The sequence below is a fragment of the Rhincodon typus genome, chromosome 30, assembly GCF_021869965.1.
Source record: "Rhincodon typus isolate 14 chromosome 30, sRhiTyp1.1, whole genome shotgun sequence".
NCBI lineage: Eukaryota > Metazoa > Chordata > Chondrichthyes > Orectolobiformes > Rhincodontidae > Rhincodon > Rhincodon typus.
In genome coordinates, this window is record NC_063361.1 from 28,730,285 (window position 1) to 28,753,966 (window position 23,682).

General features: G+C 43.2%; 1 protein-coding gene across 1 annotated transcript in view; it reads left to right on the forward strand.

The window, feature by feature from the left end:
- The first annotated feature begins 11,312 nt into the window (after window positions 1-11,312).
- The window catches only part of LOC109930459 (gasdermin-A-like), a 56,042-nt gene continuing 43,672 nt past the window's right edge, over window positions 11,313-23,682 (forward strand). The window contains exon 1 of the mRNA XM_048614660.1: window positions 11,313-11,419. The gene's annotated coding sequence lies outside the window, so the exon portion shown is untranslated. The remainder of the gene's footprint in view (window positions 11,420-23,682) is intronic.

The following is a 23,682-nucleotide window of genomic DNA, read 5'->3' on the forward strand; positions in this document are numbered from 1 at the left end:
TTCCTCTCCTTTGATCCCTTTAGCCCTAAGGACTATTTCTAACTCCTTCTTGAAAACATTCATTATTTTGACCTCAATTGCTTTCAATGGCAGTGAATTCCACAGATTCACCACTCTCTGGGTGAAGAAATTTCTCTTCACCTCAGTCCTAAATAACCTAATCCATATCCTTAACCATGGTACTGGACTCCCCAGTCATTGGAAACATCCTTCCTGCATTTATCCTGCATTGTCCTGTTAGAATTTTAGAGGTTTCTATGAGAACCCTCCTCGTTGCTCTGAATTCCAGTGAATATACTCCAGTCTTAACCAATCCAGTTTCTCTTCATAAGTCAGTCAGGAATCAGTCTGGTAAACCTTTGTTGCACTCCCTCCTTCGCCAGATCATCCTTCTTCAGAAAAAGAAACAAAAACTGCACACAATATTCCAGGTGCAGTCTCAAAAAGGCTCTGTACAATTGCAGCAGATATTCCTGCTCCTGTACTCAAATCCTCCCACTATGAAGGCCAATATATCATTTACCTTCTTCACTGTCTGTTTCTCTTGTTTGTTAACTTTCAAGTGTATAAGGACACCCAACTCTCATTGCACCTCCCCCTTTCCCAATCTAGTGTAATTCCGATAATAATCCACCTTCCTGTTCTTGCTACCAAAGTGCATAACCTCACATTTATACTTCATTATACTTCATCTGTCATGCATTTGTCTACTCATTCAACTTGTTGGGAGGAGTGGATGAGAATAATGCATTGAACGTAGGGGAAGAGATGGCGGAAAGAGAAAGCAAAATTACGAAAACATGTCAAAATAATTTCGACTTCAGGCATAGTAAGAGGTCAATTTAAATAGGGTTGTTCTGGAGGGTGATTTTAACTTGCCCAATATTGACTGGGACTCCCTAGTGTCAGGGGCTTGAATGGGGAGAGTTTGTTCGGTGCATCCAGGAGAGTTTCTTGAAGCAAAGTGAAAATAGTCCAACTAGGGAAGGGGCCATGCTAACCTCAGTATTGAGGAACAATCCTGACAAGGTGATCAATCTTTCAATGGGAGAGCATTTCAGGAACAGTGACCATAACTCAGTAAGTTTTAAATACTTATGGGTAGGATAAGAGTAGTCCTCGGGTGAAAGTACTAAATTGGGGTAAGGTTAGGTAAGACAGTAGTAAGCAGGAACTGGGGAATGTAGATTAGGGGTAGCTGTTTGAGGGTAAATCCACATCTAGCATGTAGAAATTTTTAAAAGGCCGATTGATTAGAGTTCAGCACCAACATATTCTTGGGAAAAAGAAGGATGAAGGTGGCAGATTTGGGAACCATGCATGACAAGAGAAATTGTGAAAGGAGGCATACGTAAGGTTTAGGAAACTCAAGACAGATAGAGCCCTCAAAGAGTATAAAGAAAGCAGGGATAATCTGTGAAATTACAGGCCAATGAGCTTTTTGTTGATGGTAGGGAAATTGTTGAAGATTCTTAAGGACAAGATTTACTCGCATATGGATTTATTAGCAATAGGCGGTATGGACTTGATTGGGTTTTTTGTGGAAGTGAGAAAGATGATTGAGGAGGATTGGGCAGTGAATGTTGTCAACATGGAATTTAGTAAAGCCTTTGAAAAGGTCTCTCATGGCAGCCTGATACAAAAGGTAAATTCACATGGGATCTGTGGCAAGCTGGTAAGATGGATACAGAACTGGCTTGGTCATAGAAGCCAGAGAGTGGCGGTGGAAGGGTGTTTTTCCAACTGGAGATGTGACCAGTAGTGTTCCACAGGGATCGGTGCTAGGACCCCTGTCATTTGTAATATATATATATAAATGATTTGGAGGAGAATGTAGGTGGCCTGATTGGTAAGTTTGGGAATGACACAAAGACTGGGGAGCTGCAGATAGTAAGGAGGATTGCTCAAGGATACAACGAGATATCGATAGAAACTGAAAGAACTGTGGATGCTGTAAATCAGGAACAAAAACAAAGTTGCTGGAAAAGCTCAGCAGGTCTGGCAGCATCTGTGTATGAAAAGACAGAGTTAATGTTTTGGGTCCGGTGACCCTTCCTCAGAACAGAATATCAATAGGTTGGAGACTTGGGAGGAGAAATGGCAGATGGAGTTTAATTTGAATAATGGCGAGGTGATGCATTTTGGAAGGTCTAATACAGGAGGGAAATATACAATAACAGCAGAACTTTTAGCAACATCAATATACAGAGGGACCTAGGCGCACAGATCCAAATTTCCCTGAAAATGGCAACACAAGTGGATAAATTGGTCAAAAAGGCATTTGGCACATTTGCCATCATTGGTAGGGATGTAGGGTATAAAAATTGGCAAGTCATGTTGCATATTTGAAATGCTGCGTACAGTTCCAGTTGCCACACTACCAGAAGGATATGGAGGCTTTGGAGAGGGTACGGAAAAGATTTACCAGGATGTTGCCTATTCTGGAGGGTATTAGCAATGAGAAGAGATTGGACAGACTTGATTTATTTTCATTTGAACATCAGAGGATGAAGGGCAACCTGATAGAACTTTACAAATTTGTGAGAGGCATCGATCAAATGGATAGTCGGAGCCTTCTCCCTCAGGTAGAAATGTCAATTACTAGAGAACATAGGTTTAAGGTAAAAGGGGGACAGTTTAAAGGAGATGTCAGGGGCAAGTGTTTCACACAGAGGATGGTAAGTGCCTGGAATGGGCTGCCAGAGGAGGTGATAGAAGCAAATACAATAGCAACATTTAGGAGGCATCTTGACAGGGACATCATTAAGCATGGAATAGAGGAATCCAGACCCACGTGTGGAGGTAAAATGTTTTTAGTTAATAAAGGCATCTTTCGTCAGAGGATGCTTGGTGGGCCAAAGGGTTTGTTCCTGTGCTGTACTGTTCTTTGTTGTTTATCTATTAGAACTGAGGGATAATCCATTACAGAACCAGCCAGATTCACTTTTTATGACATATGCTTCACGTTTGTCTTTCACACTTCTCATTCCTCTTTCTTTTTTTATTCACTCATAGAACATGGGTGTTGCTGACTGGGGAGCATTTATTTCCCATCCCTAGTCACCTTTGAGAAGGTGGTGGTGAACTGCCTTCTTGAACTAATGCAGTCCACGTGCTGTAGGTTGACCCATAATGCTGACAGGGAGGGAATTCCAGGATGTTGACCCAGTGACAGTGAGGGAACGGCAATATATTTCCAAGTCTGGATGGATGTATCCATTGATAAAGAGCTTCCAGGCAACAGTGGTGTCCAGAGACTGTCAGTATGTGTACTCTGGTGTTATAGCTGATGGATAGATGGACAAGGTCAGTGAGGGCTGGGGAGGGTTGACGTGAGATGGAAGAGTGTAGGGTACATGAAGGAATGATGTGAAAGTTGTTGATGTGATTCACCGAACACATTTCAAAAGCATAGCCAGTTTACAAAACTTTACCAAAAGGCACTTTGATCAAACACTGAGGCCAGAGATGGAGCAGGTTTTAACAATGGCAATAAAATGTTAAAGAGAGGAAAGAAACAGAGACCGGATTAGTTCCACTCAGATCTACAGACAGCTGTTTTCCTCAGCTTGAAGAGTGCAGGCTGCCATCTGTCACTGTCCAAATCATTTCTGCCTCAATTAAAGTTTGACTTCTACTTTCAGCAACAACTTCTGAATTGCACACACTCCGCACATGCCAAACTTTAGCAAATTAAAATTGTACATTAACCCCTTGCGTACTAGAGATTGCTTCAAAATGCTATGAGGATAAATACAAAACGACAACTATGCGCTGCATTCATTTCAACCGTTAGCATTTGTGGCACGTTTCGCTGCGGTTATGATGGTTGTGCCTATGATTAGGTGGTGTAAATAATGGATACAGACAGTCCCCAGGTTGCTAACAGGTTTCGTTCTGGAATCAAAAGCCAGTCGGAAAACAACATAGAACTTTACAAAGGAGTGGTTTGTAAATACACAAAATAGTCGTATGTCAGCTCTTTAAAATTGCACCCCTGTATGAGCTTGTGTTCATAAGTACGACTGGTCATAAGTCGAATGTTTATAAATCGGGGACCCACTGTATGCCATAGAAAAAGGCATTTATATAATGCTGGTTCAATTTAGGACATTTCAAAGTGATTCACAACCAATCGAGTACATTTGAAATACTGCACAGGCGTACGTCAACAAAAGGTCTTTGGAAGTTTATAATAGTCCTGATTTGACATTTAATGCCACTTGTCATGAAGACCACAGTTCTGTTGGGTCTTTTTAATGAACGTATTAGCCTCTTAATTTGCGTGATTTGTTCATCTGTACCCTCAGGTCCCTTTGTTTCTTTACTTATTTGGACACCTATTTTTCTGAGGAATACGTTGCTCTTTTAACATGGTGGTGGATCTTGGAAGGGGTTGGGTGCAAGGTGCAACTTAAGAGAGATTGTTTTATAGAATTCCTACAGTGTGGAAACAGGCCATTCATCCCAACATGTCCACATGACTCCTCCGAAGAGCATCCGACCCAAATCCATCCCCTTACCCTATCCCCCTAACCCTACATTTTCTATAGCTAATCCACCTAGCCTGCACATCCCTGAACACAATGGGGGTAATTTAAAACAGCCAATTCATCTAACTTGCACACCTTTGGACTGTGGGAGGAATCTGCAGCAACCAATGGAAACCCATGCAGACACAGGAAGAACATGCAAACCCCAGACAGATAGTTGCCCGAAGGTGGAATTGCACCCAGGTCCCTGGTGCTGTGAGGCAGCAGTGCTGACCACTGAGCCATTGTGCTCTCAGGTCTTCATAAACTTACTTTCTTATTCTATGAAGTAGGCATACTCTTAGACTTAGGACAAAGTTACACAGCAGCATCTCACACCAGAGATAACAAGGTGTAGAGCTGGATGAACACAGCAGGCCAGGCAGTGTCAGAAGAGCAGGAAAGCTGACGTTTCGGGTCTAGACCCATCTTCAGAAAAACTCTTTCTGTCATGTAATGTCTCTTAAATTACCACTGATGCAACTTACTAACAATTTGAGTATTAACCCTTTGCTCTACAGAGGGATATAAAGTGCTTGGGCAAAAAGACAGGTAAAATGTTAGGGTGGAGTGGTGGGAAAATCTAAGACCAGAGGACATCTTCTCAGAGTAAAGGGGTCACCCAGTTAGAACAGCAAAGAAGAGGAATATCTTCACTCACAATGCTATGAATCTGTCAAATTCTTTACCACAGAGAACTGTTGAGGCTGGGTCATTGAGTATGCTCAAGACTGGGATTTTTAATCAGTTAGGGAATCAAGGATTTTAGGGAAAAGGCAAAAAAAGTGGAGTAGAGGGTAATCAGATCGTCCATGATCTCATTGAAAGGCAGTGCAAACTCAATGGACCAATTGGCTTACTTCTGCTCCTCCATCTAGTCTTATGGTCTTATGGCTGTTCAGTTGTCTTCCTATCAACTGTTCCAAACCACAGTCACCCCTGTACTGAAATCATTTGTCAACTGCACATCAATTCTGCAAGTTTATTCATGTCTTTCTGTATTTTCTCACTGTCCTGTATAAATCCCCAACTGGGTGTCATCAGCAAAGTTTGAAATTGTCCTGACGATTTCTGAGTTCAGATTATTTATGCTAGTGTCATGCAACATTGTTCCAGTACTGATCCTTGTGCAATACCACTTCATTATTTTTACAAGCTCAATTATTACCTTTGACCCCTGCTGTTCACCTCGCACTTCTCTGAGCAAGATTTTAATCACAAGTCTTACCAGCTGGTTGTCAAGTCTTGTCTTACTACAGACCTGCGACACGCCATGAGATCCGTTATTAATTCAAAGGATCCAGAAAATATAAATTGTTGTGTTGTAAGTTCACACTGAGTCAACATGTAAGTGTTGGTGTGTCCTGATTGACTGAACTTCAGAATCGACAGTCTCACTCTCCAGCCTGCTGATCACGTGATATAAACAGCCTTGTGTTCTTTCTGTTAATGGTGAATCAGCAGCAATTTTGGGAAAAGCTTGAGGCACACAACAACGACTAATGTATTTACATTGCAACTTCGATGTCTTAAAATATTCTAAAGCATTTGTAGGACTTAGGACTTAGTAAGATGTAAAACTTAGTAAGCCATTCAGAGCTTTGACCCTGCTCAGTCATTCAATAAGATCAGTGTTGACCTGGTTGTGGTCTCAACCTCACTTTCCTGTCTGGCTTTGACTATTTTGTCGATCAAAAATGTATCCAATTCTACCTCGTATAAACTTGTTGACTCAACTTCCACTGCCTTCCAGGAAATAAACTTCCATAGCCTAAAAACCTTCTGAGAAACAAAATATTCTCGTCATCACCATCTGAAACGGGGACGTTCATTCTTCACCTGTGACCCTTCAGTCTAGTCTCCCTGGCAATAGCAAACATCCTCCCAGTATCGACTTTACTCAGTCTCCTTGGGACTTCATGTGTTTCAACAAGATTCACCTTTATTCTTCTAAACTGGAGTGAAATCAAATAAAATTTGACACCCAGCCACAGAAGCTGGTATTTGTGTAAGGGATCAGAAACTTTGATAAAGAGATTGATTTAAAAGGAGCATTGTAAAGAAAGAGAAAGAAAGATGGAGAGATTTACAAGGCAAGTTTTGGAGCTTTAGAAAGATAAAGACTGGTAATCCAGAATCCCAGATTAATGTTCTGGGGACATGGTTCAAATCCCAACATGGCACATGGTGAACTTTGAATTCAATAAAAAAATCTAGAATAAAAAAAACTAGCCTAATGGCTAACCATTGTCAATTGTCATAAAAACCCAACAGGTTCACTGAAGACAACAAGGTGTAGAGCTGGATGCATACAGCAGGCCAAGCAGCATCAGAGGAGCAGGAAGGCTGACGTTTCGGGCCTAGACCCTTCTTCAGAAAAAAAAAATCAGCTTTCCTGCTCCTCTGATGCTGCTTGGCCTGCTGTGTTCATCCAGCTGTACACCTTGTTATCTCAGATTCTCCAGCATCTGCAGTTCCTACTATGTCAGGTTCACTAAAGTCCTTTTGGCGAGGAAATTTGCCATTCTCACTAGGCCTGATCTACATGTGACTCCAGATCTACAACAATGTGGTTTATTCTTAACTGCCCTCAAGGCAATTAGGGATGGGTAATAAATGCTGGCTCAGCCAGAGACACTAAATTCCCATAACAAATTTTAAAAAAAGCACCGCTGCCAATGGGAGAGCAATAAAAGTTGGCGATCTTCTGGAGACTAAATTTGGGGAAGCGTATAGATTAGAGATAGTTGTCGAGTTATGTGTGGTTACTCGAAAAGAAGGCTAAAAATGTTTAAATTGTCATGGTAGAAGCAGATGAAAATGAGATTTAATCTTCTTACTGTACCTGGCCTGATGAGAACATCAGCTGCAGGACAGATAAGAACTTTGACCCACAACACTTGCTGCTCTTATTGTGTAAGTAAAACTTATGGTAAAGGATAGAGGGAATGTTATAGTGCATCGCCAGGGCAGATGGTCCTGAATCTGGACTTTATAGCTAAGAGGTAAGCACCCTTTAACAGCACCATGACTGACCGTTGTCCCGACCCAAAACATCAGCATTCCTGCTCCTCTGATGCTGCCTGGCCTGCTGTGTTCCTCCAGCTCCACACTGTGTTAACTCAGACTCCAGCATCAGCAGTTCTTACTATCTCTGACCATTGTCTGTATGCTTTATCAACTGAACTAACCGGGTAAAATTGAACAAACGTCTCACAAAATAGGGCGTGTTAAACAAGGAATGAGCTCAGCTGCCGCAGTTAATTTAGCTGCCTCACCTCATGGGACAGTAAAGTGATTAATCAGTGGCAGAGATAACAAGGTGTAGAGCTGGATGAACACAGCAGGCCCAGCAGCATCAGAGGAGCAGGAAGGCTGACGCTTCGGGCCTAGACCCTTCTTCAGAAATGGCAGGTTTGGTTTGCTTTATAAAAATCTCATTTTGGAAGAAATAATTTGAAAAGCAGTGGGAAACACATCTGAATGTTTTGTTATAACTAGTGGGAGGCTGGAAGCTCTCCAGGCCTAATGCACAGGCAATCAGAGACCTGCAAAGGCCATTTTTGAAACCAGCTTTTTATTTGATCAGTGAACATAGTGGGTTAGCTCTTTTTGTAGGCGTTTGTTGCTGGAGGTGGGATCAGTGTAGGTTTTCAATCACAACTCCAATCCCACAAATACCTTCTTTATTGAAGCAAATAGAAGAAGGCATGTTACAGGTGTATATCTTAAAGGGGAAAGTTAAAGTTGCACATGTTCAATGGGACATGTAAAAAGAGACAGAAAAGGCCTGAATTTTTACTTTATTTTCATGTATGTTGATTTCCACTTGATCACTAAGCCCACTTATTTTAATATCCATGATTCAACATAGACATAGAATCCCAACAGTGTGGAAGCAAGGCCTTCGGCTCAACAAGTCCACACTGACCCTCAGAGAGCCCCACCCAGACCCATCCCCCTATAACCACTTAATCTACACATCCCTGGACACTATGGGCAATTTAGCATGGCCAATCCACCTAGCCTGCACATCTTTGGACTGTGGGAGTAAACTGGAGCACCCGGAGGAAACCCGCACAGACCTGGGGAGAATGTGCAAACTCCACACAGACAGTTGCCCGAGGGTGGAATCAAACCCGGGTCCCTGGCGCTGTGAGGCAGCAGTGCTAACCACCGAGCCACCGTGCCGCCCTATGGAGCGGGATTTTTTTCAGGTGGCCGGGATATTGTTACAAAAACAGAAGTTGCCGGAAAAGCTCAGCAGGTCTGGCAGCGTCTGTGGAGAGAAATCAGAGTTAATGTTTCAGGCTAAGTGACCCTTCTTCAGAACTGTCACTGAGGAATGTGATATGGCTGTGGAAATGAGTTTTAGTAAATACCTTATCAAACACCAGGAGCGACAGTGAAATTAATGACAGTGGACAAGAGAAAAACTGGAACGGAAATCCTGTCGGAGACAGGAACAGGACTTATTCAAGGTAGGCATGCCTGAAAGAAATGTTGCAGTGAGTTAAACAATAAATAAAAACAAGAAGAACTGCAGATGCTATAAATCAGAAACGAAAGCAGAAATTGCAGGAAAACCTCAGCAGGTCTGGCAGCATCTGTGGAGAGAAATAAGAGTTTTCTTCCGAACTCAGGGTCTTGTTAGCTGGCTGGAGATCTAGTGAGAGTCTAACACCAATCAGGCATTGGCACAGCCACACACACAAGCCTTCACTTGAAATTAAGAAATTAAGATGGAGTGGATGGACAAGTGGCTGAGGATGTTCAATGCAGATAAGTATGACATGATGCACTCTAGTAGGACGAACATTGAAAGATAATACAAAATAGGGGGTATAATTCTAAGGGGGATGCAGGTGTAGAGAGAACTGGTATATATGTATACAGATTATTGAAGGTGGCAGTACAGGTAGAGAGAGCAGTTAATAAAACATACAACTTTATTAATAGGAGCACAGGTGATGAGAGCAAAGTAGTGATGCTGAACTTGTACAAGGCACACAGCTCTGTAGAAATTTGGGCGCCACATTATAGGAAGAATGTGAACACTTCGGAAACAGTGCAGAAGAGAATCACTAGAATGCTTCCAGGGATGAGAAACTTCAGCAATGAAGACAGACTAGCAAGACTGGTCCTGTACTCCTTGGAGACAAAAAGGCTGAGAGGAGACATGATAGGAGTTTTCATAATCATGAGCAGGCTGAATAGAGTAGATAGGGGGGAAGCTCTGCCCACTTGTAAACGATTGTGAATGGCAAGGTATAGATGTAAAGTGATCGGAAATAGTAGCAAACGTGATGTGTGAAATCCTTTTCTTGCAGCGAGCGGTTTGTCTGGGAGTGTTGAGGTTCAGCTGAGGCATTCAAGAGGCCGCTGGATGATTATTGATTAGAAACAACATACAAAGGTATGAGATAACACAGTGTGGAGCTGGAGGAACACGGCAGGCCAGGCAGCATCAGAGGAGCAGGAAAGCTGACGATTTGGGTCGGGACCCTTCTTCAGAAATGGGGGAGGGGAAGGGGGCTCTGAAATAAATAGAGAAAAGGCGGGGGGGTGCACAGTGATAGCAGGTAGATAATGGAGCAGATAAGTGGGACAGAAGACGGACAGGTCAAGGAGGCGGGGACGAAGCTAGTAAAGGTGAGTGTAGGTATGTAGTGGGGATGGGGATTGGTCAGTGAGGTGGGAGGAGTGGATAGGTGGGAGAGAAGACAGACAGGTCAATGAGGCGGGGATGAGAGGGGGTGCTGGTCTTGGGATGAGGTTGGGGGTGGGGAGATTTTGAAGCTAGTAAAGTCCACATTGAGACCATTGGGTTGTAGGTTTCCAAGGCGGAATATGAGGTGGTGATCCTCCAGTTTCCGAGTGGCATCATTGTGGCACTGGAGGAGGCCCAGGATGGACATGTCATCCAGGGAGTGGGAGGAGGAGTTGAAGTGGTTCGCGACTGGGAGGTGCAGTCGTTTGTCACGAACCGAGCGTAGGTGTTCCACAAAGCGATCTCCAAGCCTCCGCTTAGTCTGACCGATGTAGAGGAGGCCACATCGGGAACAGCGGATACAATAGACGACATTAGCAGATGTGCAGGTGAACATCTGTTTGATGTGGAAGGTTTTTTTGGGGCCTGGGATGGAGGTGAGGGGGGAGGTGTAAGGGCGGGTGTAGCACTTCCTGCGGTTGCAGGGAAAAGTGCCAGGGGTGGTGGGCCTAGTGAGGAGTGTGGAGCGGACGCAGGAGTCGTGGAGAGAACGGTCCTTCCGGAAGGCTCCTCCCACCTCACTGACCAATCCCCATCCCCACTACGTACCTACACTCACCTTTACGAGCTTTATCCCCGCCTCCTTGACCTGTATGTCTTCTCTCCCACCTATCCGTTCCGCTATCTACCTGCTACGACTGACTCGCCCTCTCTATTTATTTCAGAGCTCCCTTCCCACCCACCCCCATTTCTAAAGATGGGTCCCGACCCGAAATGTCAGCTTTCCTGCTCCTCTGATGCTGCCTGGCCTGCTGTGTTCCTCCAGCTCCACACTGCGTTATCTCAAACTCCAGCATCGGCAGTCCTTACTATCTTTTTTGTACAAAGGCATGAGGAAGGGCAGGAGAAGAGCGCTAAGTTATGAGGCTCATTTGGAGAGCTGGTGCAGCTATGATGGACCGAACGACCTCATTCAACGCCCTAATACTTCTGAGATTCTGTGAAGTGTCAGAGCTGCTTCATAAAACTGGTCAGGCAGTTCATCTATTTCTATTCCATCACAGAAACAGTATCTAACCACTTCCTGTGGAATTGTTCAGAGTCAATGCATAGAAGTCAAAGCAGACTGTGAATCAACGAGTTGCTGAACAAAGCACTGTTCATCTCTCAGCTCAAGGTAAGCTTTAAAACTCCTTCTATATAAGGATAACTCTGCCTCCGACATTGTCCTGTGTCTTTCTTTAGACAGACTTTTCCTTTCGAATATAGATTTTAAAAAAGTCTTTACGCAACTAAGGACAAGTCAGCAAGTTGCCTTAAAAGTAAAACCTCCAAAGACAGTTCAGTTCTCTTACAATGTGGTGTATTACTGAGGAAGTTGACATGCATGAGCCTTGTCACATGAGCTTAGCACAGCTCTGCCGTCTTTTGTGATTTAAATGAGGGATCATCTTAAACAAATACTGGGTACAGCCCCAGAAGAAGAGAAACAAAAGTTTCTGCTTAAACCAGAGATAGTAAGAACTGCAGATGCTAGAGTCTGAGATAACACAGTGTGGAGCTGGAGGACACAGCAGGCCAGGCAGCATCAGAGGAGCAGGAAAGTCGACGTTTCAGGTCAGGACACTTCTTCAGAAAAAATTTTTCTGAAGAAGGGTCCCAACCCGAAATATCAACTTTCTTGCTCCTCTGATGCTGCCTGGCCTGCTGTGTTCCTCCAGCTCCACACTGTGTTATTTCTGCTTAAACCAGTTATGTTACCATCTGCTTTCCTGCTTTGATTGAAGAAGATGAGATCAGCATTAAATTCCGGTAAACGTGAAGTGTAAGTGGACTGCATGACCTGACAGTATCAACAGTTTTTTAAGCTACACTTTAAGTGACTACAGTCAATCGATAGGTACCACTGGAGCCTATACTGAAGAGTTGATAAGTAGATGGATACACAGTCCCAATGCCAGTCGAATTTCCATTATTAATGCACTCAAGGGGTATATTTGTGATGAAGACTTTATTTTTTGCTAAGTTTCATCCTTTACCAGGATAAAGGCTCTAAACATTTCCTGTGTATTTTTCAATCTGAGAAATAGTGACAAGTGATACTGCATGGAATCTCATGAACTTTGAAATTTCCCGGCCTGCCTGCTAAAGGTCGGTCACCAGGTGTCAAGAGGTTGCCCATATCATCCAGTTAAGGAACTAGGTCAGGCCCAATACTAACTCAATCATTGATCAGCAGCCCTACAGGGAGAGGTGGGCAGGCAGGAGACTGAGATGGCACCTCAGAATGGAGCTGCCCTCTGATCCCTTCAGGAAATTTTGAAAAAAAGAATGGGCACAGCTGTCTGGTCTTCAGGGAGAGCCTCTCCATGAGGTGACTAAAGGTCATGGCTGTGAGTTTAGAGTCATAGAATCGCTACAGTGCAAAAAGAGGCCATTTGGCCCATTGAGTCTGCACCAACCCTCCAACGAACATCCCACCCAGACCCATTTCCTCAACCTATCCCCATAACCTAATCTACACATCCATGGGCACTATGGACAATTTAGCATGGTCAATCCACCTAACCTGCACAGCTTTGGACTGAGGAAGGAAACTGGAGCACCTGGAAGAAACCCACACAGACAGTCACCCAAGGCTGGAATTGAACCTCGGTCCCTGGCACTGTGAGGCAGCAGTACTAAACACTGAGCCACCATACCATGCCATCCCAAAGCTTGTCAGCCCCAATGACTTCATGATGGACAGAAAGATGTCAAAAGCAATGTCTCATCAATCTCTAGCCTGCCACCTCCAAGAACATAGAGTTCTATATGTAATATATGGATTCAGAACTCATCAGTTTGACATTAGGAAGATCCCGGAAGCCTCAGTAACTTTTCCCCAATTTGGTGCTTTAATGGATCTCGTTGACAATCCCATTCCGCCAAGTGGGTAAGCGCTGTTGTCTTGTGCCCACCTCTGGCATGACCACTGGGAGCGAAGCTTGTGGTCCAGGAGTTGGTGGGCTCGGAGGTGACAAAACAGTGTAATGAGATGGTGTGGTCTTGTGCCTGAGACCCAGCACCTTCCTACACCCAACAGAATTAAGCTCAGGACATAAGGTCAACATCGGACAATTAATGACCACTTAAAAGCTTCAGTCCACCATCGTTGGGATTAACCTATCTGCAAGAGGATCTGTCACCGAGCAATATGCCCAACCGATCCACCTACGTGGGCAGCTTGTCACTTGGACTTGGGGGTGTGGTGGTGGGGGGATGTTGGTGCTGCCTTGAACAGAGAATTGTTACGATGCACAAGAAGACCATTCAGCCCATCAGCCTGCCTGGTTCTTCAAATGAGGATCATCACCTCATGCCAGCCTCCTCCTGTTTTGCCATGCCCTTTCATATTCTTTCTGTCCAAATAATCATCCAATTTCCTCTTCGATGCTCCAATTGAACCTGCCTCCACCACATTTCCAGACATTGCCATCCACAAACTGACTGGTGAGCATTGGAGTTTCAGAAGGATCATTGGGTTACTCTCTCATTAGAGGGAGACAACTTGTGGTGAGTTTAACCTGCAGGTCACTACACTTCAGTCAAGGGGCAAGGTTGGGAAGACACGGCCTTCATGATAACCTCAGTCGGTCCAAGAATTGAGCCGATCCTGTTGGCATCATTCATAGAATCCCTACATTGTGGAAGCAGGCCATTTGGCCCATCAAATTTACACTGACCCTCCAAGGAGTATCCCTTCCAGACCCACCCTCTTACCATATCTCTGTAACTCTGCATTTTCTATGCTTAATCCATGGAATCTTACCTATCCCTGGACACTATGGGGCAATTTAGCATGGCCAATCCACCCTAACCTGCACATCTTTGGACTGTGGGAGGAAATCGGAGCACCCAGAGGAATCCCACACATACACAGGGAAAATGTGCAAACTCCATACATATAATCGCCTGAGGATGGAATCGAACACAAGTCCCTGGTACTGTAAGATGTCAGTGCTAACCAACCATGCAGCCTTGCATTGGAAACAAGTCACCCAGCCAACTGAACTAACCAACCCCCATAAACTATGTGAAATGGTGTCTTTTTTTTTCAAATCACTCTTGCTTCTTTCACAGATCACTTTAAATCCATGCCCTCTCATTTTTGTCCCTTTTGTCCCTTTTACAAGCAGAACCAGTTTCTCCCCACCTGCTCATGATTTTGAAAACCTCTAGCAAATCTCCTCTTCTCCTTTCCACAGAGAACAGTCTCAACCTCTTCAATCTATCCTCATCGCTGAAGTTTCTCATTCCTGGAGCAATTTTGTAACTGCACTCTCTTCAATGCATTCACATCTTTCCTGTGAAGTGGCAGCCAGAACCGCACACAATGCTCCGACTGAGGGCTAACAAGTGTCTTATACAAATTCAACATCATCTCCTTGCTCTTGTACTCTATGTCCCTGTTAATAAAGTCAAGGATACTGTTGCTTTGTTTATTGTTTTCTCCCCCCGTTCTGTCTCCTTCAATGATCTGCAAACATATACGCCCAGGTCCACATCTGCTCCTATGTCCCCTTTAGAATTATACCCCTTATTTATATTGTCTTTCAATGATTTTCTGACCAAAATCAGTGCCTGATTAAGGAATGGTCAGAGGTGCCTTCCCTTGCTTCTGGATCCACTGCCCCCTTTCCCCACAACCCCCAATCCCAGAAACCCCAAGCCCTCCAAGAAATTGATTAACTCACAACTTGATCCTTCATAGTCCGGGACATTTAGCCAGCCTCTCTCTCTCTCTCTCTCCCTCTGCTTTTACCCCTGGGGTATTAATTCCAAGTGAAGGCCCATTGGTGACTTCACCACTGACTAATGGGCATTAGATTTGATGCTGAAAGAGTCGATGTGGGTGTCTTGCTGGTTCTCCAGCTGGTTGACGACTCCCCAACTACCTCAACACGATTGCAAGCACCCAGTATATTATTTTCAATTATTACTCCTCAGTCCTTCCTCCAACCCTGCCTGTGTGGGGATGATATGATTTGGCCTATAGTTAGAGTAACGTGGGAAACTGCAATGTGTCTGGCTTTGTGAATATCCTGCCATACCCAGTACCTTTAAACAGCTGAATTCAGGGCAGCAGAGTGGCCAAAGTTCAGGAGCACTGGACGCAGAGCCAAAAACTGAGAAAGAGCTCCCCTCAAATAGAGCAGCTCTTCAGAATACACAGAGAGCTGGATTACAGTCTTGACTGGGTCACTCAATATTAAAGGCGGGCTAGAAATTGGCAAAAAAATTTACAAACTTATTGAATGGACCACATTCTCCATCCCAGACAGTTGCTGCATCAAACATGGTGATAAAGCTTGATGAAGTATTTCCATTCTCATCCTGTATTGGATAACAAACAACTCTAAAAGAGCTTTAATATAAGAACATCATTCACTCAGTAGAATTACAATCTTGATTATGTTCAGTTTGGGAACCTAGGTTAATGATTACATTTTTCCTCCTAGTGACACCAAGAGGTTTCATTTACTTTTGGTCTGGCCCTCATTAATGTCCCTCTAAATGGAGAAACCTAAACTCTAGCTTAGAACTTTCACAGCATGTCTCACATGCATGAGTGAGAAGATGAAGCAGAAAAGGTAATGTGACGCATAGAGCTTGCTGCTCCTATAAACCCTCGGCATGATGCAACATCATGCACTCTATCCTGGCCGTTTTGTCCTCTACATGAATTAAACAGGAGCAACTATTTAAAGATTCATTCTTTAGAAGACATAATGCTTCTGTTTCTGGGACAGATATCCTGATTGAGTGTTGACCAGTGAGTGATGGGTTGTGGTGCATTGAGCAGCAAATGTTTGACAGTTCCATGGAATCCTTTCACAAGCAGCTTGGGTTCAGGCTTGGAAGTGGTTGAGTGCTAGAAATAGCCTTACTCGCCAGCATGCCAGTTCCCCAGCTCAACCTACTTCTGTGCATTTTCTATTAAGGAGAGAATGGGTGCATTGGTGATCAGTGGAGGCATGTCTGCTCACAGGCAGTACCCATCACGGCTCATTAAGAGCTATGTAAAGCCAATGACAGGAAGTTGATTTGTGGGCACATGTTTGAGTAGCTGTAGGGGCACTCCTAGTGACAGATTGAAGTGGAGGAGGAGTGCCAGTAATTCAAAATTGTTCTAGAGCTCCTCCATCGTCAGCCAAAATGTCAGCAGGCATTTGTCTTCCCAGTGGCAAAGGTTTAGCCGCTAAAAAGTTGGAGAGGATCTCTTAAGGTACCTCCTCTGTTACTTACCTTCTTTCACTGACTGATCCTCCAGCATCCTGCTTGCTGTCCTTAATTAGGTGGCAGACCAGTTTCCATGTCAACAAAAAGCTGCACTTGTATTAGAAATGCCTGGAGGGAAAATACTGCCCCTTGCCTCTAATGACGCTGTCACCAGCCTGTGGCAGGAATACTGCGATCCGACATTTTCCGTCCCTAGTGACAGTTTCAGGACATTAACTCTTCTTTCATTGGAAGTACATTTCTCTACCCTGTGTCAAGCTGGATTGGTGGTGATTGATTTGTAGATATTTGGTACCAGTGGAAACCCTCACCCATATTTCAGAATGTAGTGGGGACAGGGAACAATCATTTTCCATTCAACATACAAGAATTTGCACAGTCAGTGAACAAGTTATCTTCTTTAAAGAAAAGATGACTATGGGGAGATATAATAGAGATATTGCAAATTATGAGGGACTTTCAATAGAATAAATAGAGAAAGCTATTTCCATACTAGAATTGTCAGTAGCCAGAGGACATAGATTTAAGGTGATTGGCTAAAAGTATGAGAAATGATTTGAGGTGACTTTTTTTATGCAGTGAGTTGTTGTGATGTGGAATGCAGAAGGAGGCGCATTTTAATTTATAACTTTCAAAAGTTAATTGGATAAAAACATGGTGAAAATAAAACTACATTTTTGGAGAAAGAGCTGGGAGTGAGACTAATTGTACAGCCATACATAAACCCCACTTATCCATTGGGGATTGAAATTTAAGGCACAAGAATTAAATACGGCAACTTGAACCACAATTACAAAAGATTTAGTGTTAGTTTTTTTTATTGGATGGAAACCTTTAAAGTCACAGGAGAGAAGGCCAGTAGAGATAAAACAAAACCAAACACTTTTAAACCTGAAGCTATGATAACGGGTTTTATTTTTCTGTCAGGAATGATAACAATAATGACCATAAATCTGCTTTTCAGTCATGCAGAACTCATCTCCTTGAGGTTTTTCACTTATTGCCCTGTCAGAGATGCCTTCACACTCCGCTGAATTTGTGGTTGACATATTGATGATATATTTTAAAAGTACATCTATTGAACAGAAGAATTTGTTCTCTAAAGCATCCCCTGTCCCATTAAACAAATGTCTCAACTTAAGCTACATTAATGTCCCTGAAGTCTTTGCAAATGGGCGATTTAGATATTTAAGGCAAAGCTAGATAAGTGAGGAGAAAGGAATAGAGCATGTGGTAACGGGGTGAAATGCTATAAGTGGGAGGAGGTGTAGTGGGACATAAAAAGACCACAAATACAGACTATTCATCCTGTTTCTGTGCTGAGCTCAATGTAGTCAGGTCAAATATATTTGTAATTTCCAAATGTTGAAATTTCTGCACAATAACATTCCCATGTAATTCATCGTTGGACAATTATTAATTCCAAAGCAGTTTAAATTCTGGTGAACATTCGCAGTAACCACCACAACTTAAGTAATGGACTGCAGAATATATTTTGATTGTAGTGTTTGTGGCAATCACATAAGCATCTCTCTCCAATGGTTGTGGGGGAAATTAACCCTTAAACAGCCACTGGGGATGATCAGCTCTAAGAGCTGTTGAAAAGTTCACCATTTCACCAGAGATGCTTTTAAACACCTGTCAGTGGGAATTTCCTTAGGGATTCCTTTGAACAGGCCTCATAGTGTCGCTAGTATAGTATTGTAATTCTCCTAGTATAACACCCCTTCAAGTACCATAACTCTCCTTGTATAACAGGCGCCCCTCTGAACCACAACTCTCCCACCTTAACATCGCTTTCAGTATTGAAAAATCTCCTAGGGCACCATGCCATCCAAACCAAACCCTCTCCGCACAACATCCATTCCAAGAACATAACTGTCAATGTATAAAATCCCTTACTGTCAGTGCAACATCTAGATAACATCCAGCTGTATGTTAAAGATCTTCTTTCAATGCAGATTATTCTAAACAGTCATCATTATTTGAATAAATGTAAAATCTGCATAAAGTTTCAGTTTAACTTTATCATCTTTAATGTTCTAACTTGCGTTAAAAGATGCCTTATATAATTTAATGAGATAACAAGGTGTAGAGCTGGAGGAACACAGCAGGTCAAGCAGCATCAGATGAGAGGAAGGCTGACGTTTCGGGTCGGGACCCTTCTTCAGAAATGGGGGAGGGGAAGGGGATTCTGAAATAAAGAGAGAGGGGGAGGCGGATGGAAGATGGATAAAGGAGCAGATAGGTGGAGAGGGGACAGACAGTTCAAAGAGGCGGGGATGGAGCCAGTAAACGTGAGTGTAGGTGGGCAGTTAGGGAGGGGATAGGTCAGTCCAGGGAGGACGGACAGGTGAAGGGGGCGGGATGAGGCTGGTAGGTAGGAGGTGAGGGTTGGACTTGAGGTGCGAGGAGGGAATAGGTGGGAGGACAGGTTAGGGAGGCGGGGACGATCTGGGCTAGTTTTGGGATGCGGTCAGGGGAGGAGAGATTTTGAAGCTTGTGAAGTCCACATTGATACCATTGGGCTGCAGGGTTCCCAGTGAAATATGAGATGCTGTTCCTGCAACCTTTAAAGGTTGTGGCACTGGAGGAGGCCCAGGATGGACATGTCGTCTAAGGAGTGGGAGGGGGAGTTGAAATGGTTCACGACTGGGAGGTGCTGTCGTTTGTCGTGAACCGAGCGTAGTGTTCCACAAAGTAGTCTCCAAGCCTCCGCTTGGTTTCCCCGATGTCGAGGAGGCCACATCAGGAACAGCAGATACAGTATACCACATTAGCAGATGTGCAGGTGAACATCTGCTTGATGTGGAAGGTCTTGTTGGGGTCTGGGATGGGAGTGAGGGGGGAGGTGTAGGGGCAGGTGTAGCACTTCCTGCGGTTGCAGGGAAAAGTGCCGGGTTGTCTGTCTATTTAACACAAATACGTTAAGACTCTAAAGTGGGCTCTAATTAACTGTGCGTCAAGAAGTGATTCTGGAGTAGAGAAAGTTAAGGGTCATTCAGTAGAGGGCTTTAAAATTGTGAAGAGGTTTGTTGGGGTCGACAGAGTGCAAATGTACTCTGTGGAAGGGTCACTCGACCTGAAATGTTAACTCTGATTTCTCTCCACAGATGTTGCCAGACCTGCTGAGATTTTCCAGCAAGTTTTGTCTTTATTTCTGATTTACAGTTCTTTCAGTTTTTGTGCAGATGGTTCCAGCTTGTGCACTGACTCCAAATCTAGGGGTGACGCATATAAGATACATAGTAAATAATCTAACAAAGAATTCAAAAGAAACTCCTTTACCCAGAGACTGGTGGAATGTAAAGCTTGCTACATGCAGAACGCAGTTGAAATCCGATTCAATATGAAATGTACACAGTAGCTACAGAGTACAATGCGTGTTGTAATGGGCTGTGAATGGCAGCAGTCCTTTCACAGCCTGCAATGCCAATTACCAATGGATTCTGCATCATTACCAGTGGCTGATTATAAATCAGCACAGTTTCTGTAAATAGTTTTGTAACATTATCACAGCATAATTATAAATGGTGTTTGAGAGTATCAAGCAAAATTTTCAGTTGCACCATTTCTGCATTCATTTATCTTCACTTGTGTGGAATAGAAGCTCAGGGATTCCCTCCACACTCCTCTCTGTTTCTTGTCCCTTCTTTCCTCCTTCTGGACAATCCTTAAAATCTAACTCTCATTGAGATAATCAAACCTTACACTTTCCCAGAGGAAAAGCATAGAGAATAAAATGTAAAATTGGAAAGGAATGTACTGGTCATACAAGACAAGTCAGACCAGTATGTGTTATTCCCTTGTTTTACTGGTTTTATCTTTTGGGACTTTACATCACTCATTCATATTTTATTTTGTAATGCTCTTCTGAGGTGCTCCGGTTAAAGGTGCTACAGTGAGAATCGGATAGCTGGGTTTTTTTCTGATTGGCAAGAGGTAACTAGTTGGTGGTGTTGTGGGGGAGGGGGGCATGGTGCACAAGTGGATGCCACAGGGTTTAGTCATCAGGCCCCAACTAGTTACAATCTATATTAATAACTTGGAAGCAGAAATAGAAAGTAGTATCGCCAAATTTGCAGGTGATACTGAAATTGGTGGGAAAGCAAATTGCAACAAAGAAATAAGAAATTTACAAATTGTTATGGATAGCTTAGGTGAATGGTCCAAACCTTGGCAGATGAAGTTTTCTTGGATAAATGTGAGGTTACCCATTTTGGTTGGGGGAATAGAAAGGCAACTTATTCTCTAAATGGAGCAAAACCTCAGGGTGCTTCAATGCAGAGGGATCTTGCTGTCATTGTGCATGACTTACAGAAAACCAGTATGTAGGTACCGCCGATAATAAGGAAGGCAAATGGAATTTTTGCATTTATTGCTAAAGGAACAGAATATAAAAGTAGGGAGGTGTTGCTTCAACTGTCCAAGGCATTAATGAGACCTCATCTGGAGAAATTGTGTACAATTTTGGTCTCCTTAATTAAGGACGGATGGAGTTGCTTTGGAGGCAGCTCAGAGGAGGTTCACTAGATAAATTCCAGAGATGAGGGTTTTATATAATGAAGAGAGACTGAGCAGTTTAGATGTATCTCAAGTTTAGAAGAATGAGACGAGATCTATTTGTGTTATATAAGATACTAAAGGGGATTGGCAAAGCAGACAGAGAAAGCATGCTTCCTCGTGTAGGACAACCTAGGATGAGAGGTCATTGTTTTAAGGTAAGCGGTATCAGATTTAAGACAGGGATGACGAGAAATTATTTCTCAGAAAGGGTCATGAATCTGTGGAATTCACTACCGCAGAATGTGGTGGATGCTGGGACATTGTGTAATATAAGGAAGCAATAGATAGATTTTAAATTAGTAATGGGTTAAAGAGTTATGGGAAGCCGCAAGAAAGTGGAGCTGAGGCTGAGATGAGATCAGCCATGAACATATTGAATGGCAGATTTGGCTTGAGACGCTGAATTTCCTATTCCTGTTCCTAGTTCTTATGTTCTTATAAATTGCTGTTTGGTGGTGATTTTAGTGTGAAGCAAGCTTTAGGTTCATCTTCAAAAGAAACAAGTCACTTAATCTGGGGAATGATGAAAAGAAGTCTTGTGGAGACCAGTCAGAACTTTAGAAGCAGAAAATTCTGGAAGAATGCTGAGTCAAAGCATTCTGATGAAGGTCCTTGACATTAAATGCTATGTCTGTTTCTCCCTCCACTGGTGCAGTGAGAGCTGCTGAGTTTCTCCAGCAGCTTTGCCTTTTATTTCTAACTTTGCAGCAGCTGCAACATTTTGCTAGATTCTGTACCAAGCAGGAGGCTTTGTGATTAATTGGATCCATTTCTCAGATCTAATGGAATGAAAGCTGTGCAGCTTTCTGCAGTTCACTTTTCCATTTGATCAGTTCCAGCCAAGAAGCTGGATCACATTAGAAACACTGCACCCAGTTTCAAAAAAAACACTTGTGCCAACAAATTCTTTAATTAGCATTGCCCATTGCTCATTATAATACTGATAGCACACACAAAAAAACTCACACTCATGCAGCGACTCCCTCGGACTGAGGCCCAGATGGTGTCTGATTAAAAATGTGATTTGTTTCACTGGTTTAAAGGGAATGCTGCCTCCTGACTGTCTTTACAGATGCTTCAATCTGCCTTCAGACAAGAAATCTAAGCGATCGAGGCTGGCATGATGTCAGTCAAGCTTGGATTTATCGTTTTGACTCCACTGATGCATGTTTATGTATCAGAACCTGTACTGCCACCTGTAATTAGACTTTACATGCTTTTGCTCCTTCACAGTGCGTCTAATTTTATGCTTTGGCATTGAGAGTGATTCTTAACTCATTATTTTGTCTCCTGGCTGTGAATGATTTTGACCAACATAGCACGCGATTTTATGTGAAAATGCAGATTCAGATTGCAATCAGCTCATGGATAGATTTACATAAATCAGAAGGTTTTTCACTGAGTTTGCTGTATCATCACAACTGACAGTAGTCCAGCAAAAAACTGAGATAATTACAAAGATATATGAATAACTTGACAAATTAAAAATGCTTAGCCAGCGGAGGTTCCACATTATTTCCATACATGAAACTAAAACATCCCTTTGTTTGTAATTATTGTTTCACTTTAATCAGTGACAGTATAAAAGAACAATGCTGTTTTTCTATGGTGTCTTCATGTAAAGATGAAACAATATACTTCACAGAGACAAGATCAGACAAAAATGGATTTGAAGTCAAAGAAGGAAGGTCACCGAGGGTTTAGACAAAGAGCAAGGTTTTGAGAAGCGGAAGAGGCAGGAAAGTTGAAGGAGGAAATTCCAGAATTTCAGATCTAGACAGATAAAGACATAGCCATAATAAGTGATGAGTCGAAGAGAAGGTAGTGTTCACACATTGCGACAGACATTGGAAAGGGAGTTCTGAGGCAAGTGCGCAAATGCGTTAAAATATGAGGGTGAAATGTTTGGAGGTTTGGAAGACAATGAAGGTTAAGAAGGACAGTAATGTTTAGAAGGGATCTCTATAATGTCGATTGGCATTTTAAAAAATTCTTTCTTGGAAATAAGGCATTAATGGAAAGATTCCCATTTGTTGCCCATCCCCCCAGACATTTAAAAGTCAACCACATCATCATGGATCTGGATTTGGCTGATCAAGTAAGGGTGAAAGTTCATTTTTATTCTTTTGTGGGCATCACTCTCTGACCAGCATTTATTGCCCACCCCTAATTGCCCCTTGAGAAGGTGGTGGTGAGCTGCCTCTTGAACCACTGTGGTCCACGTGCTGTGGGTTGACCCAAATGTCCTTAGGGAGGGAGTTCCAGGATTTTGACCCAGTGACAGTGAAGGAACAGCCATATATTTCCAATTCAGGATAATGAGTGACTTGGAAGGCTATTTGTAGGGGGTGGTGTTCCCGTGTGTCCGCTGCTTTGTCCTCCTAGATGGAAGTGGTCATGGATTTGGAAGGTGCTGTCTGAGGATCTTTGGTGAACTTCTGCAATGCATCTAGTAGATAGTACACACTGCTGCTACCGAGCAGTGATGGAGGTACTGGATGGTTGTGGATGTGGTGCCAATTGCGCAGGCTGCTTTGTCCTGGATGGTGTCAAACTTCTTGAGCGTTGTTGGGGCTGCACCCATCCAGGCAG